The sequence below is a fragment of the Quercus suber genome, unplaced genomic scaffold (genome assembly GCF_002906115.3).
Source record: "Quercus suber isolate HL8 unplaced genomic scaffold, Cork oak 2.0 scaffold_222, whole genome shotgun sequence".
NCBI classification, from domain to species: domain Eukaryota; kingdom Viridiplantae; phylum Streptophyta; class Magnoliopsida; order Fagales; family Fagaceae; genus Quercus; species Quercus suber.
In genome coordinates, this window is record NW_027069680.1 from 733,665 (window position 1) to 750,501 (window position 16,837).

The window sequence follows — 16,837 nt, forward strand, 5'->3', positions numbered from 1 at the left end:
AAGGAAGAGTACAAGTAGGCCAAGACACACCTGCCTCCAGTTAGCCTCTCGAGCCTCACCAAAGTCGTGGAAGAGGGCTAGCCACCTAAAAGACACCATTTTCCCTCCAATGGCAAAAATATATGCCCTTAGAAGGCACAACAAAAAGGCCTATGCCATTTATGCACAGTCATTGGCCGTTACCTATGGGAGAGGCTTGAAATTCGTCTCAATGTCGAAATAGCGGATTGTCTCAATGGTGTACCTCCTCCCGAGCAGGGCTATACCCAGCTGAGTGCCTGACTCACCTTTTAAGTTTATGAGAGCCCCATTGTACCTAAGGCCGGTCATGCGATGGAAGTTATGGGGAATCACAGTTATCTCCCTATTAGCAATGTGGAAGGTATGGGTAATGTCCCACCACCTCTCAACCAGAGACTGCATAAAAATGGCACTAGCAAATCTCTCCAGTAGAAAGAAAATGATCGGCTCGAAGCCTGTTGCACGAATGTGGGGCCTTGTTTCTATAGTAAGGACCCTATACCATGCCGCCACACTGTTAGTGCTTCCCCTACCTGTAAACGGGGGCAAAGTTTGCAAAAGGATGAAAAGAGGTGTTATATTTGCATTTGGATAAGAAATAGATGAAACAAGAATTAAAATAGGGTTTCTGTCTAGTGGCATGCATATATAGGCTCGTGTTTGATAATGCAGGCACTAGGTATGCGTACGCAAATTGGAAACCGTGTGCGTATGAACTCAAGAACAATACGCGTACCAACGTACGCATGAACAAGCCTGCGTATGCATAATGATTGGCTACGTACACATAATGAATGGTTGCATATGCATGAACGCAAGCTGTGTACACGGCTTGAATCCGCACTCATTAACATAGACAGAGGGTCATTCTTCAACAGTTTCAAGCATGCTTCAGTCAAAACTCATCCTAAACATGTTTTTACCCTTCTAAGGTGTCAAGTTTTCATCTAAACCCATCCCTCAACAAAACCCAAGCATTTACATGTCCAAAAATAGATTAAAATAGAAGATAAAAGGAAAATGAGAAAATGAGAAAAGTTTGAAAAACTTACTAATCCAGCCCTTGCACCCTCTGAAAGATGATCCTGTGGCCTGTATGTCAACGAAGGGACTTATTCAGCCTCACTACTCCATTCCAACGTGTGAGATTGAATGCATCACTAGAGAACACGTAAAAGGTTTTCTTGGTTTTGGACTTGGGTGCCATGAAGAAGACGAGAGAGTTTGGGAGAGGAAGAGATTTTTAGAAGAGAAATTTTGAAAGAGAAGAATCAGTTTATGAGAAGAAATGAGAGAGGAGCAGAGAATATTTGTAGAAAGAAAAGATAGAAGTTGGAGAGTTAGAGAGAATGTGAAGAGATGTGGAAAATGAAGAGAAATAAGAAGAAAAAGAGAAGAAATGGTAGTAACCGTTGAAGAAAATGAAGAGGTACGAATGCACCTGGTGGCAAAACTACATGTAGTTTAGGCCTCCCCACTAAATTACATGTAGTTACTAAAAAAAAAAGTTTATAAATATCCTAGTGGTTCCCAAAAGGTAAGAAGTGCAAAAGAAATTCAAGAATGCATCAAAAATGATATAAATGCCCTTAGTTGGGTAAAGACACAAAGACCCTTAAAGCATCCCTAGTGGATTCCCCACTAAACTACGTGTAGTAACCATTGAAGAAAATGAAGAGGTGGGAATGCACATGGTGGCAAAACTACATGTAGTTTAGGCCTCCCCACTAAACTACATGTAGTTACTAAAAAAAAAAGTTTATAAATATCCCAGTGGGTTCCCAAAAGGTAGGAAGTGCAAAAAAAAATTCAAGAATGCATCAAAAATTATATAAATGCCCTCAGTTGGGTAAAGACACAAAAACTCTAAAAGCATCCCTAGTGGATTGAAAGCATTAAAAAACATCCCCAGTGGATCAGAAGTCACTAAGAAACTCCTCCGTGAGTTCAGATCATCAACCAAATCCCCAATAAAGTACAATATCATGGAAGGACTCCCCCCCTGCCCCCCCCCCCCTGAGCCCAAGGCACAAAGGGCACCCCCTCGTGAGTTATGAAGAAAACTCCCTCATGGATTTGATAAAACCAATTCGTGGGTAGAATCAACACAAGTTCCCCATGAAAAAGAAGAAAAATTTTCCCAGTGGATCACACATTATCAAAGACTTCCTCATAGGTCAAAATCACCACCAAACTTCATAGCAAGTTATCTTCCCTGGTGAACTACATACCAAGAAGACTCCCTCATCAGTCACCAACACACCTCTCAGTAGACCATACTTCCCAATAAGTTTTTCATCATCCTTAGTGGATCTTTCACCCACTACTTTCCTCGTGAATCAAACCACCAAAGCCATTCGTGCACATATCCTATGGGAATTAAATATGTAGGCACGAGCCACATACTAGTCAAGCAAGTTAGAATACAAAATTTGTGCACATATCCTCCAGTAATTGAACATACAGGCACAAACCCTACATAATACAAAACTTGGGCACATATCCCACGGGAATTGAACATGTAGGCATAGTAGAAGAGGTAGAGATAAAGACAGAGACCAAGGTCACCCTGAGGCAAGAGCCTTACTAGAACATTTAGAGATAGAGATGGAGAAGACAAGTATTATCTAGAGGTGCAAGCCACCCAAAGAATTTTGAGGCAAGAGCCCTAGATGAACACCACAGGTATGTATCCTTTTGAGCTCGTAAGAGCACCTTGTTTGTTTGGTTGATGGTTGCAGCCATTGGCCTTGTTTGTTTTTCTTTTTTAAGTGACTCTAGGATAATAAGTCTCTCACCTTTTGCTTGCAATTGGCAAAACAAGTTCTGGGATAGTGAACCTATCATTGCTCGTTTCCCAAGCAACAAAGGAGGATATTTAAACATACGAATCCCATGCAACTTTGTGAAGTTGCGTGCCATCTACATAGGTTATGCCTAAGCCATACGTCAAAACAAAATCTTTTGTCTCTTATTATTTGATTCTGTTAGCAAAGCTTACAAATCAAAAGAGGGGCATCTGTAGACATTGCACTTTGTACGCTTTACGACTCGAGCCTTCATTCTCTAATGATGTACCAGGAGTCGATGTTTAGTAAAGATGGCTAGTGCTTCATCTCAGTCTTGTACTAGTTTGGGTGAAGGTTTTTCACAGTTTCCTTGGACCAAGGAAGGAAGAGGTCCAAGGGGCGACGAGCTTGGGGATGAGCTCATGTTTGACTTGGATGCTGATTTGGATGCCAAATGATGCAATTGGGCTAGGCCCTAGTGCCTTTAGGTGTAACAGTTGTAGACCGAGGTTTCCACCACATTAGGCCAAATTGGAGGCCTATAATGGAGAGATAGATGATACTATTGAGGACATTCATCTACAACATGATTTGAAGAAGCATCCTTCCACTTAGGCATGGAAGGGTCAGGTATGCTCCTCTTTCCCTTCCATTTGTTGGTTCGATATATAGAAATATGTGTGCTGACAGATAGTTCTTCTTTGATCTTGAACACAGGGTGTTAAGGGGGTCCGCGATCGAGGGGCATGGTCTTCATTTTCCCTCCAGTTGTTCCATGCATCTACTAATGTGCACTATCATGCCTTCCTGATAAAGCAGGGGTTTGAGGCCTTCCTTAGTATTTTGCCTTGTTCCATGAGGCATGGGCTAGTTGAGGCTTTGGTGCAGCAGTTTCATGCTGAGACGGGTACTTTCCACCTGAGTTGTGGGGAGTATGCAGTCTTTCCCCTTAACTAGACGGCCATCTTGGGCCTTAGATTTGGAAGGGAACTGGTCTCAATTGAGTTTACGAGCTTCGTAGTGGCAAGCAAGCTTTCGAGCATCCCCTACCCCCTTACCAAGGTGACTAGGAGGTATTTTGGGCCTACTAAAGAGCCCCCAAATCTATATACGGTGGCTAGAGGAGAACATACCTTGGGAGGCGGAGCCAGACGACGTGGCTCTCAGGAGATTCTTTTTCTACTTCATTTGCAGTTGTCTGTTATGCAACAATAGATCGATGCTGACTTACAAGCTACTGGCAGCCATAAGAGTGGTGTCCGTCATAGTGGCTTATGATTGGGGGTCCTTTTCCTACGGATTCTTCATTGCCTACTTGAGGCAGGCGTTATGCTAGGGCTTCGGGAGCTTTGAGGGTTATTGGCAGATTTTGACATGGTGGGCATATGAGTACATTCGATCCTGCGTCCACAATATACCGGGCTTTCCATGACGATATATCCTAGGGTATACATCTGATCTCTCTGCAATATTTCCAGAGTCGTTTTAACACAGCAGACTACTATCAGTGCTGCACTTGATTGCGTCACCTAGGGTGAGATATGAAACAACCCATATGATGGAGTGTTGTTGGCTAGACACGATATCACTCTTGCTATGGCTCAGTTGCGTGCACGGTGTTGGCTCTGGGCTTTGGCGAGCTAGGACTTCTTTTTCGCTGGGAGGACCTTCCATTAAGTCACGCCAATTTTCAGAGTGCCCAAAGATCCACCTCTTGAGATAACTTGCCCTGAGATAGTCGTGGACGACCCTGTCTATGCGATATGCTCTTTTGAAGGCTTCCTTATAGTAAAGGTAAAGTACTTAGGGGCATTGTATGCGCCCAACAGGCTTTGAATGCCCACTGAGATTACATGTAGAGACCCTGTAGGCACAGGTAAGAGGTCTTGAGAGTGTTGCTATTACCAAGGAGGGTACACGGAGGAAAAAATTGCTAGAGTATTAGCACGGGAAAGGGGGCGATGGCAAAGAGAATGAGAGAGCTAGACCATTGCCATGGAGAGAGAGAGAGGAGCTAACTTATTGCCGAGATAGGCCTGTTTCAGGGTTATATTAGCATCTTGATCGACGAGATGAGGGGGTAGGGGATGCACGTGCCCCCAATGCCTTATATTCCAAGCAGGGATCCTCCCATTCGAAGACATAAGTGATGGAAATTTAGACCTCTTAACACATAACCAGATTGAGTAGCCTAGTTAATTAGTCAAGTTGTTACTTAGTCAAATTAAGCAATTCTAGGTTAAAACAATCAAACAATCATATCAAGAAAATATAGCAGCAGAATAATAAATAACACATGATATGATCACCTAGGAAAACCAAACCGGTAAAAAAACCTGGGGAGGATTTTACCCACCTATCCTCAAGGCAAACCTAAATTCACTATGAAAGAATCAAAGTTCATACAAAAGGACTTACAAGCTCCCCACTCGACTTCCTAATGCTACCTACCAGTAGAACTTACTGACACGACCCCGTGCAAGCTCCGAATCCACAAACTCCTTCTTTCTTGAATTCTTCAATCAGCTACAAGCACCCACGCTTGATATTCTTTAAGCTTCAATGGTAGCAACCAAGTTGATCATCAAGATGTTGAAGTAATCTCCATCTAGAAAACCCTAAGCTTTGACCCCCCCCCCCCCCCCCCCCCCTTTGAGCCCAAGGCACAAAGGGCATCCCCTCGTGAGTTATGAAGAAAACTCCCTCATGGAGTTGATAAAACCAATTCGTGGGTAGAATCAACACAAGTTCCCCATGAAGAAGAAGAAAAATTTTCCCAGTGGATCACACATTATCAAAGACTTCCTCATAGGTCAAAATCACCACCAAACTTCATAGCAAGTTATCTTCCCTGGTGAACTACATACCAAGAAGACTCCCTCATCAGTCACCAACACACCTCTCAGTAGACCATACTTCCCAATAAGTTTTTCATAATCCTTAGTGGATCTTTCACCCACTACTTTCCTCGTGAATCAAACCACCAAAGCCATTCGTGCACATATCCTATGGGAATTAAATATGTAGGCACGAGCCACATACTAGTCAAGCAAGTTAGAATACAAAATTTGTGCACATATCCTCCAGTAATTGAACATACAGGCACAAACCCTACATAATACAAAACTTGGGCACGTATCCCACGGGAATTGAACATGTAGGCATAGTAGAAGACGTAGAGATAAAGACAGAGACCAAGGTCACCCTGAGGCAAGAGCCTTACTAGAACATGTAGAGATAGAGATGGAGAAGACAAGTATTATCTAGAGGTGCAAGCCACCCAAAGAATTTTGAGGCAAGAGCCCCAGATGAACACCACAGGTATGTATCCTTTTGAGCTCGTAAGAGCACCTTGTTTGTTTGGTTGATGGTTGCAGCCGTTGGCCTTGTTTGTTTTTCTTTTTTAAGTGACTCTAGGATAATAAGTCTCTCACCTTTTGCTTGCAATTGGCAAAACAAGTTCTGGGATAGTGAACCTATCATTGCTCGTTTCCCAAGCAACAAAGGAGGATATTCAAACATACGAATCCCATGCAACTTTGTGAAGTTGCGTGCCATCTACATAGGTTATGCCTAAGCCATACGTCAAAACAAAATCTTTTGTCTCTTATTATTTGATTCCGTTAGCAAAGCTCACAAATCAAAAGAGGGGCATCTGTAGACATTGCACTTTGTACGCTTTACGACTCGAGCCTTCATTCTCTAATGATGTACCAGGAGTCGATGTTTAGTAAAGATGGCTAGTGCTTCATCTCAGTCTTGTACTAGTTTGGGTGAAGGTTTTTCACAGTTTCCTTGGACCAAGGAAGGAAGAGGTCCAAGGGGCGACGAGCTTGGGGATGAGCTCATGTTTGACTTGGATGCTGATTTGGATGCCAAATGATGCAATTGGGCTAGGCCTTAGTACCTTTAGGTGTAACAGTTGTAGACCGAGGTTTCCACCACATTAGGCCAAATTGGAGGCCTATAATGGAGAGATAGATGATAGTATTGAGGACATTCATCTACAACATGATTTGAAGAAGCATCCTTCCACTTAGGCATGGAAGGGTCAGGTATGCTCCTCTTTCCCTTCCATTTGTTGGTTCGATATATAGAAATATGTGTGCTGACAGATAGTTCTTCTTTGATCTTGAACACAGGGTGTTAAGGGGGTCCGCGATCGAGGGGCATGGTCTTCATTTTCCCTCAAGTTGTTCCATGCATCTACTAATGTGCACTATCATGCCTTCCTGATAAAGCAGGGGTTCGAGGCCTTCCTTAGTATTTTGCCTTGTTCCATAAGGCATGGGCTAGTTGAGGCTTTGGTGCAGCAGTTTCATGCTGAGACGGGTACTTTCCACCTGAGTTGTGGGGAGTATGCAGTCTTTCCCCTTAACTAGACGGCTATCTTGGGCCTTAGATTTGGAAGGGAACTGGTCTCAATTGAGTTTACGAGCTTCGTAGTGGCAAGCAAGCTTTCGGGCATCCCCTGCCCCCTTACCAAGGTGACTAGGAGGTATTTTGGGCCTACTAAAGAGCCCCCAAATCTATATACGGTGGCTAGAGGAGAACATACCTTGGGAGGCGGAGCCAAACGACGTGGCTCTCAGGAGATTCTTTTTCTACTTCATTTGCAGTTGTCTGTTATGCAACAATAGATCGATGCTGACTTACAGGCTACTGACGGCCATAAGAGTGGTGTCCGTCATAGTGGCTTATGATTGGGGGTCCTTTTCCTACGGATTCTTCATTGCCTACTTGAGGCAGGCGTTATGCTAGGGCTTCGGGAGCCTTGAGGGTTATTGGTAGATTTTGACATGGTGGGCATATGAGTACATTCGACCTTGCGTCCACAATATACCAGGCTTTCCATGACGATATATCCTAGGGTATACATCTGGTCTCTCTGCAATATTTCCGGAGTCGTTTTAACACAGCAGACTACTATCAGTGCTGCACTTGATTGCGTCACCTAGGGTGAGATATGAAACTTCCCATATGATGGAGGGTTGTTGGCTAGACACGATATCACTCTTGCTATGGCTCAGTTGCGTGCACGGCGTTGGCTCTGGGCTTTGGCGAGCTAGGACTTCTTTTTCGCTGAGAGGACCTTCCATTAAGTCACGCCAATTTTCAGAGTGCCCAAAGATCCACTCTTGAGATAACTTGCCTTGAGATAGTCGTGGACGACCCTGTCTATGCGATATGCTCTTTTGAAGGCTTCCTTATAGTAAAGGCAAAGTACTTAGGGGCATTGTATGCGCCCAGCAGGCTTTGGATGCCCATTGAGAATACATGTAAAGACCCTGTAGGCACAGGTAAGAGGTCTTGAGAGTGTTGCTATTACCAAGGAGGGTACACGGAGGAAAAAATTGCTAGAGTATTAGCACGGGAAAGGGGGCGATGGCAAAGAGAATGAGAGAGCCAGACCATTGCCATGGAGAGAGAGAGAGAGGAGCCAACTTATTGCCGAGATAGGCCTGTTTCAGGGTTATGTTAGCATCTTGATCGACGAGATGAGGGGGCAGGGGATGCACTTGCCCCTAATGCCTTATATTCCAAGCAGGGATCCTCCCATTCGAAGACATAAGTGATGGAAATTTAGACCCCTTAACACATAACCAGATTGAGCAGCCTAGTTAATTAGTCAAGTTGTTACTTAGTCAAATTAAGCAATTCTAGGTTAAAACAATCAAACAATCATATCAAGAAAATATAGCAGCAGAATAATAAATAACACATGATATGATCACCTAGGAAAACCAAACCGGTAAAAAAACCTGGGGAGGATTTTACCCACCTATCCTCAAGGCAAACCTAAATTCATTATGAAAGAATCGAAGTTCATACAAAAGGACTTACAAGCTCCCCACTCGACTTCCTAATGCTACCTACCAATAGAACTTACTGACACGACCCCGTGCAAGCTCCGAATCCACAGACTCCTTCTTTCTTGAATTCTTCAATCAGCTACAAGCACCCACGCTTGATATTCTTTAAGCTTCAATGGTAGCAACCAAGTTGATCATCAAGATGTTGAAGTAATCTCCATCTAGAAAACCCTAAGCTTTGTGTAAAGGAAAGCTCCTCTAGATCTCACAAGAGATTTACACAAAACCGCAATGTATGAGCAACAATACAACTAGAGCCACTCTAAAAACGTGGCTAGGGTTTTTCCTTTTATACCTAGGGCAAAAATATAAAACCCTAAACGTTTAATGAGTTAGGGCTGAGTTGGAAAAACTGCAGAAAACGCAATCTGGTCGACTTTCGATTGATCGAATCTATTTTTCGATTGATCGAGCTAGACCGAAATGCCCCAATGCATCTACAGTCTCTCGATTCCAACTTTACAATAATTAATCAACTTTGAGCACACTTTAACAAGACATAACATGTTGTTTTGATCATGGTTTGCCAATATTACAAATTAGAGTTCTAAATACATAAATTCCTAAACCTTTAGAACCTAACAATAAGACCAAGTACATGCCATTTCCTTCAATTCCTACTGGTGGATGAGGATTTGCCCTTGTTTCAAATTGGGCTTGAGGCCCTACACCGGGGCAGGTGTGGTCGTAACGCGTGGTTGGGCCTTTGGCGAAGTACACCTCGGCCAAGTGGATCGAGATGGAGAAAAAGAAGGAGCCTCCACCTAGTTTTATGGTCTACAAACCATGTATATAGCGCCCTTACGTGGAAGGACTTTTCCTACTACCAGAGTATGGTTTTGAAGTTTAGGTACAATTTTGGGAAAGTGTTAGGCACCCAAAACCGCTCAACCCGTGGGCCGGCTTCCACTCATTGTGTCTTACATCTTAATCTCATTAAAAGCATGTTCAATATTGCATCTTAAACTCACACACACACACTCACATCTAAGCATACAACATGGTATCAATCATCCCAAAAAAACCTAACCATACATCTATTATGGCATCTCATATCATCACAAATCCTAACATACATCTATCATGGCATATTACATCAAATCTTACATATATCTATCATACATAGCATCCATTACATCCAAGGCAGAAACATGTATATATTAAATCAAGGCAGAAATATAGGCATAAGAAGAATGAAATAGCATGTGATATCATCAAAACATCCAAAGCATATACAGTCTCTCGATTCCAACTTTACAATAATTAATCAACTTTGAGCACACTTTAACAAGACATAACATATTGTTTTGATCATGGTTTGCCAATATTACAAATTAGAGTTCTAAATACATAAATTCCTAAACCTTTAGAACCTAACAATAAGACCAAGTACATGCCATTTCCTTCAATTCCTACTGGTGGATGAGGATTTGCCCTTGTTTCAAATTGGGCTTGAGGCCCTACACCGGGGCAGGTGTGGTCGTAACGCGTGGTTGGGCCTTTGGGGAAGTACACCTCGGCCAAGTGGATCGAGATGGAGAAAAAAAAGGAGCCTCCACCTAGTTTTATGGTCTACAAACCATGTATATAGCGCCCTTACGTGGAAGGACTTTTCCTACTACCAGAGTATGGTTTTGAAGTTTAGGTACAATTTTGGGAAAGTGTTAGGCACCCAAAACTGCTCAACCCGTGGGCCGGCTTCCACTCATTGTGTCTTACATCTTAATCTCATTAAAGGCATGTTCAATATTGCATCTTAAACTCACACACACACACTCACATCTAAGCATACAACATGGTATCAATCATCCCAAAAAAACCTAACCATACATCTATTATGGCATCTCATATCATCACAAATCCTAACATACATCTATCATGGCATATTACATCAAATCTTACATATATCTATCATACATAGCATCCATTACATCCAAGGCAGAAACATGTATATATTAAATCAAGGCAGAAATATAGGCATAAGAAGAATGAAATAGCATGTGATATCATCAAAACATCCAAAGCATACCATCCAACAAAACATGTTCATATTCACCATCAAACATATACTTAATGCATGTTCATGTAAATGCATGACTTACCTCACTTACCTTATTGTACCTCAGCACTATGCATCAATGGATGGCCATGGGAATGAATGTTCATGGCATTAAAGCAAGAAATAAAAAGTAACCCTAATCTAGCATGTTAAAGGAAAACAATTAATTAAACAAAGATAATTACTACACTTAATCCTTGAGTACCGGTTTAATCCTTTAAATGTTATTCATTATATATTTATGAAATCCAATTCCATAAATATATACTTTAGTCTCACTAAAGTGGTTAGGCCTAACTCTTTGAATAACAAACCCATTAAACTTATCTCAAGGGAATATTTATATCTCCGTTAGAGACTATGAATTCCATCTTGAGAATACATGTTCCATCAACACTAAATGTGGCTGCCCAACATACTGAGGTTTTGACCACAACTGTAGATCTCACTCCTGATATATCAAAACAACCTACACCTCATGATCAGGTTCATTATTCTTTCAGGATTAAGAGTTCATGCAAATACAAGTCGTGAGATTTATTATTCATTTGACAGTGTTTAGGAGAATAATAAATCTCACAGCGGTCCAGTTCAATATGTCTTAACTCTTAAAACATATTAACACATCAACTAGAAGTCTCCACTTCCATGATCAAGACAAATCATCGTAGTTGATATGTTATAGTCTTCGCAGATGAAATGCCCAATTTCATCACCGACTACGAACTATAATTCTGAGTTTACAAAGAACTTGTGATTTATATCTTCTGTGACTCTTCACATAAATCACATACTATGCATCTCATGGACTATATGATAATGTCTGAATATTCATGTTACCATTATTTCAGATAATAATAAAACAAATTTATTAAACATAATATTAAGTCATACATAATGTCAAACACAATGTCACACTTAATATTATACATAGCATCTTACAATAGGATTTGAGGGCACCAATCTTAACATATATATATATATATATAAGCAAAAGAACTTTTTTTTGATAAACAAGAAGCGGAAGAACTCAAATTAGGGTTTTTGGGCACGAGTATGCATGGGCATACATAGTCCTGCATATGCAGGATAGTTGCATGCGTACGCATACTTCGAGCCTACGTATGTATGCAGGAAGCATGCGCATGCAAACACACCCGAAAGAACCCTAACCCAGAAAACAAGAACACAAAACATATCAAAACTTTGAAACTACAAAACTAACAACTTAGCATGCTTTAAAACAGAAAGATACTAAACCCTAGGCTTCCTAAACACGTTAAAACGTAAACTAAGCAAGGAAACAAGAAGAAACATAATTAAAACTAAGAAATGAAAGAAAAAAAATGTTAGAACTCAATACCTCAAACAAGAAGCTTTTCAAGCTTTATTTTGGTCATTCTCCTCAGTCAATCTATTCACAATTAAATGCAAAAGTGATTAGTAATCTTAAACTTGAAAGACCAAGACCAGAGAAGATCCCAATCAAAAGAAAATTGACATGAGGATGTTTTGTGAAAAACCCCCTCTTTGATTCACTATTTTTGGTGGATCTTAGGTTTTCCCTTAATATTTTTAGTGTGTTTTTGAAATATACCATGTAAGGCTTTATATAGTTGAAAAATGGGAGTTTGGAACGGATCCCAAATGATATGGGATTCATTCCAAATCTCAATCTTTAATGCAGAAAACTTGTCTTTCATAGGTTTCTGGAACCCTAGCTACGTCCACAGGTCCATGTCTGCGTATGCATACATCAGACCTGTGTACGCAGGCCACTACCTGCGTATGCAGGTCGAAGGTTTCCTTGGCCTTTATTTTCCAAAAATTGATTTATTTACTCATAAGAATTTATATTTTCCATTTTAACATTTCTCAAGACAATTTGTAATCTAATCGGGCCCTAAACCAACCTTGGGCTTTAGAATATGTGCATGCCCTCAAAGGGCGCAATATCATCACCTTCTTGATCAAAGCACCTCTAAAGGGTCTGCACCACCTACTCACTGGCAAAAATGGTATAGTCATCACTACTAGATGAATCCCCTCAAGATGAAGCAATAACGGGAGCCTTCTCGCGATCCCTACTAGATATCTGCCATCAGGACATAATTAGTAAAAACAAATTCAAATTTAATCAGTAATCGAAAATCAAATGGCAATGCAATCAAAAATTTAAGTATGTCTAACCCTACTACCTAACACATATCATGCATGATCATACCAAAATGTCGTGTTTTCTCAAAATAGAAAACAGGTTTTCAAAATACCACTCTCGGGATTTAAATTCGGCACCGACAGTTTAATCCTATCCACCTTTTTGAGATTTAGATTCTTTAGTGACCATTTAATCCTATCTACCTTTTCGAGATTCATATTTGGCAACAATCATTTAATATTATTGGGATTCAAATTCAGCAGTGACCGTTTAATCCTATCCATCTTTTCGAGATTTAGATTTGGTAGCGACCGTTTAATCTCATCGGGATTCAGATTCGGTAGCAACCATTTAATCCTATCCACCTTTTCGGGATTCAGATTCAGCAATGACTATTTAATCCTATCCACCTTCTCGAGATTCAGAATCGGCAACGATCGTTTAATCTCTTTGGGATTGAAATTCGGTAGCGACCGTTTAATACTATCAATCTTTATGTAATTCAGATTTAGCAGCGATAGTTTAATCTCATTGGGATTTAGATTTGGCAGGGACCATTTAGTCCTATCCACCTTTATAGGATTCAAATTCGGCAGTGACCGTTTAATCCTATCCACCTTTCCAAGATTCAGATTCAGCAGTGATCATTTACTCTCTTTGGGATTCAGATTCAACAGTGATCATTTAATCTCATTGGGATCTAGATTCGGCAACAGCCGTTTAATCCTATCCACCTTTTTGAGATTCAGGTTTGGCAGCGACCGTTTAATCTCATTAGGATTCAGATTTAGCAATGACTACTTAATCCGATCCACCTTTTCAAGATTTAAATTCAGCAACAATCGTTTTATCTCATCGGGATTCAGATTCGGTAGTGACCGTTTAATCCTATCCACCTTTTCGACATTCAGATTCAGTAGTGATCATTTAGGCTCTGTTTGGTGGGGCATTTTCTAAATGAAAACTAGAGTTTTTGACCAAAAACGCTGGAAGCCATGCGTTTGGCATTACGTTTTTTGAAAAATTACGTTTTTGAAAACTCTGAAAATTCACTTTTGTGAAACACAATGGCCGATAGATTCTTAAAAAAATTAATTGAATATTTTGGGCATGCAAAAATTACTTTGGTATGGGTTGAGGTTGTGGGTGACGCAAAGAAGATGAGTCTACAGAAACTTGAATGCAATTGAATGAATATTTTTTTGAAATTACTAAGGTTAGATGCGGACCATCTGATTGGCAGTATAGGATTTTTGTCCAGCTACCCAGCAAGTGAAGGAGAAGCTTGAGGTAGTAGGAGATAGACATTGGGAAAGATAAAAATTAGGTGTACTTCTAGTGTAATTTTTTATATTATAATAACAAAAATAAATTACACTATTAAATGGAACCATATTATTGTTATTATTATTGTTATTATTATTATTTTTGTTATTGTTATTAATATTACTTTCTTTATTAAATTTTTTATGAGACGTTTTCTTATTAATAAATTATTAAATAAAAAAATATATATTATTATTCATATTATTATCATTACAGTATAGCCTGTCATGTCCTTTTTTGTAATTTTTTCAGAACAAAAATTTTAGAACAACATGTTTTACCAAACGCTCAAATATAGCTTTAAAAACTGAGTTTCAAAATGCTCATTTTTAAAACGCCATGTTTTGAAAATGCACTTTTTAAAACAGTCTATCCAAATAGGCCCTTAATCTCATTGGGATTTAGATTCGGTAGCGACCGTTTAATCTCATCGGGATTCAAATTTAACAGCAACCATTTAATCCTATCCACCTTTTTTGGGATTTAGATTCAGCAGTGACTATTTAATCCTATCCACCTTTCCAAGATTCAATTCAGCAGTGACCATTTAATCTTATTGGGATTTAGATTCGGCAGCAGCCGTTTAATCCTATCCACCTTTTTGAGATTCAGGTTTGGCAGCAACCGTTTAATCTCATCAGGATTCAGATTCAGCAGCGACTACTTAATCCTATCCACCTTTTCAAGATTTAAATTCAGCAGCAATCGTTTTATCTCATCGAGATTCAGATTGGCAGCGACCATTTAATCCTATCCACCTTTACGAGATTCAGATTCAATAGTGATCATTTAGGCTCTATTTGGTGGGGCATTTTCTAAATGAAAACTAGCATTTTTGATCAAAAACATTGGAAGCCATGCGTTTGGCATTATGTTTTTTGAAAAATTACGTTTTTGAAAACTCTGAAAATTCACTTTTGTGAAACACAATGGCCGATAGATTTTTAAAAACTAGGTAAAAAACGTAACTATCGTAATCTATTGAAGCTTGAAATTCCTAAAATAACCTCACAAATACTAAAGTCTTGCCTGCCACCTTGCTATCATCTATCAACTCTAGGCCTTGCAACTATCTAATTCTGCTCGGCTTTGATGAAATTTCTTCTCTCTAGAGTTTTTCATTAATTGAATATTTTGGGCATGCAAAAATTACTTTGGTATGGGTTGAGGTTGTGGGTGACGCAAAGAGGATGAGTCTAGTGAAACTTGGATGCAATTGAATGAATTTTTATTTTAAATTACTAAGGTTAGATGCGGACCATGTGATTGGCAGTATAGGATTGTTGTCCAGCTACCCAACAAGTGAAGGAGAAGCTTGAGGTAGTAGGAGATAGACATTGGGAAAGATAAAAACTAGGTGTACTTCTGGTGTAATTTTTTATATTTTAATAACAAAAATAAATTACACTATGTAATGGAACCATATTATTATTATTATTATTATTATTATTATTATTATTATTATTGTTAATTTCTTTATTAAAATTTTTATTGGACTTTTTCTTATTAATAAATTATTAAATAAAAATATATATATTATTATTCATATTATTATCATTACAGCATAGCCTGTCATGTCCTTTTTTGTAATTTTCTCAAAACAACAATTTTAGAACAACATGTTTTACCAAACGCTCAAATATAGCTTTAAAAACTGAGTTTTCAAAATGCTCATTTTAAAAATGCCATTTTTTGAAAATGCACTTTTTAAAACAGTCTATCCAAATAGGCCCTTAATCTCATTAAGATTTAGATTCGGTAGCGACCGTTTAATCTCATCGGGATTCAGATTCGACAGCAACCATTTAATCCTATCCTCCTTTTCGGGATTTAGATTCAGCAGTGACTATTTAATCCTATCCACCTTTTCGAGATTTAGATTCAGCAATGATCGTTTAATCTCATTGGGATTCAAATTCGGTAGCGACCGTTTAATACTATCCATCTTTATGTGATTCAGATTTAGCAGCGATCTTTTAATGTCATTAGGATTCAGATTTGGCAGCGACCATTTAGTCCTATCCACTTATATGGGATTCAAATTCGGCAGTGACCGTTTAATCCTATCCACCTTTCGAAGATTTAGATTCAGCAGTGATCATTTAATCTCATTGGGATTTAGATTCGGTAGCAATCGTTTAATCCTATCTACCTTTTTGAGATTCAGGTTTGGCAGTGATCGTTTAATCTCAACAGGATTCAAATTCAGTAGCGGCTATTTAATCCTATCCACCTTTTCAAGATTTAAATTCAACAGCAATCGTTTTATCTCATTGGGATTCAGATTCGGCAGCGACCATTTAATCCTATCCACCTTTTCGAGATTCAGATTCAATAGTGATCATTTAGGCTCTATTTGGTGGGGCATTTTGTAAATGAAAACTGGTGTTTTTGATTCAAAACACTGTAAGCCATGCGTTTGGCATTACATTTTTTGAAAAATTACGTTTTTTTAAACTCTGAAAATTCACTTTTTGCGAAACACAATGGCAGATAGATTTTTAAAAAACTAGGTAAAAAACGCAACTATCATAATCTGTTGAAGCTTGGAATTCCTAAAATAAGCTCACAAATACTAAATTCTTGCCTGCTACCTTGCTATCATCTATCA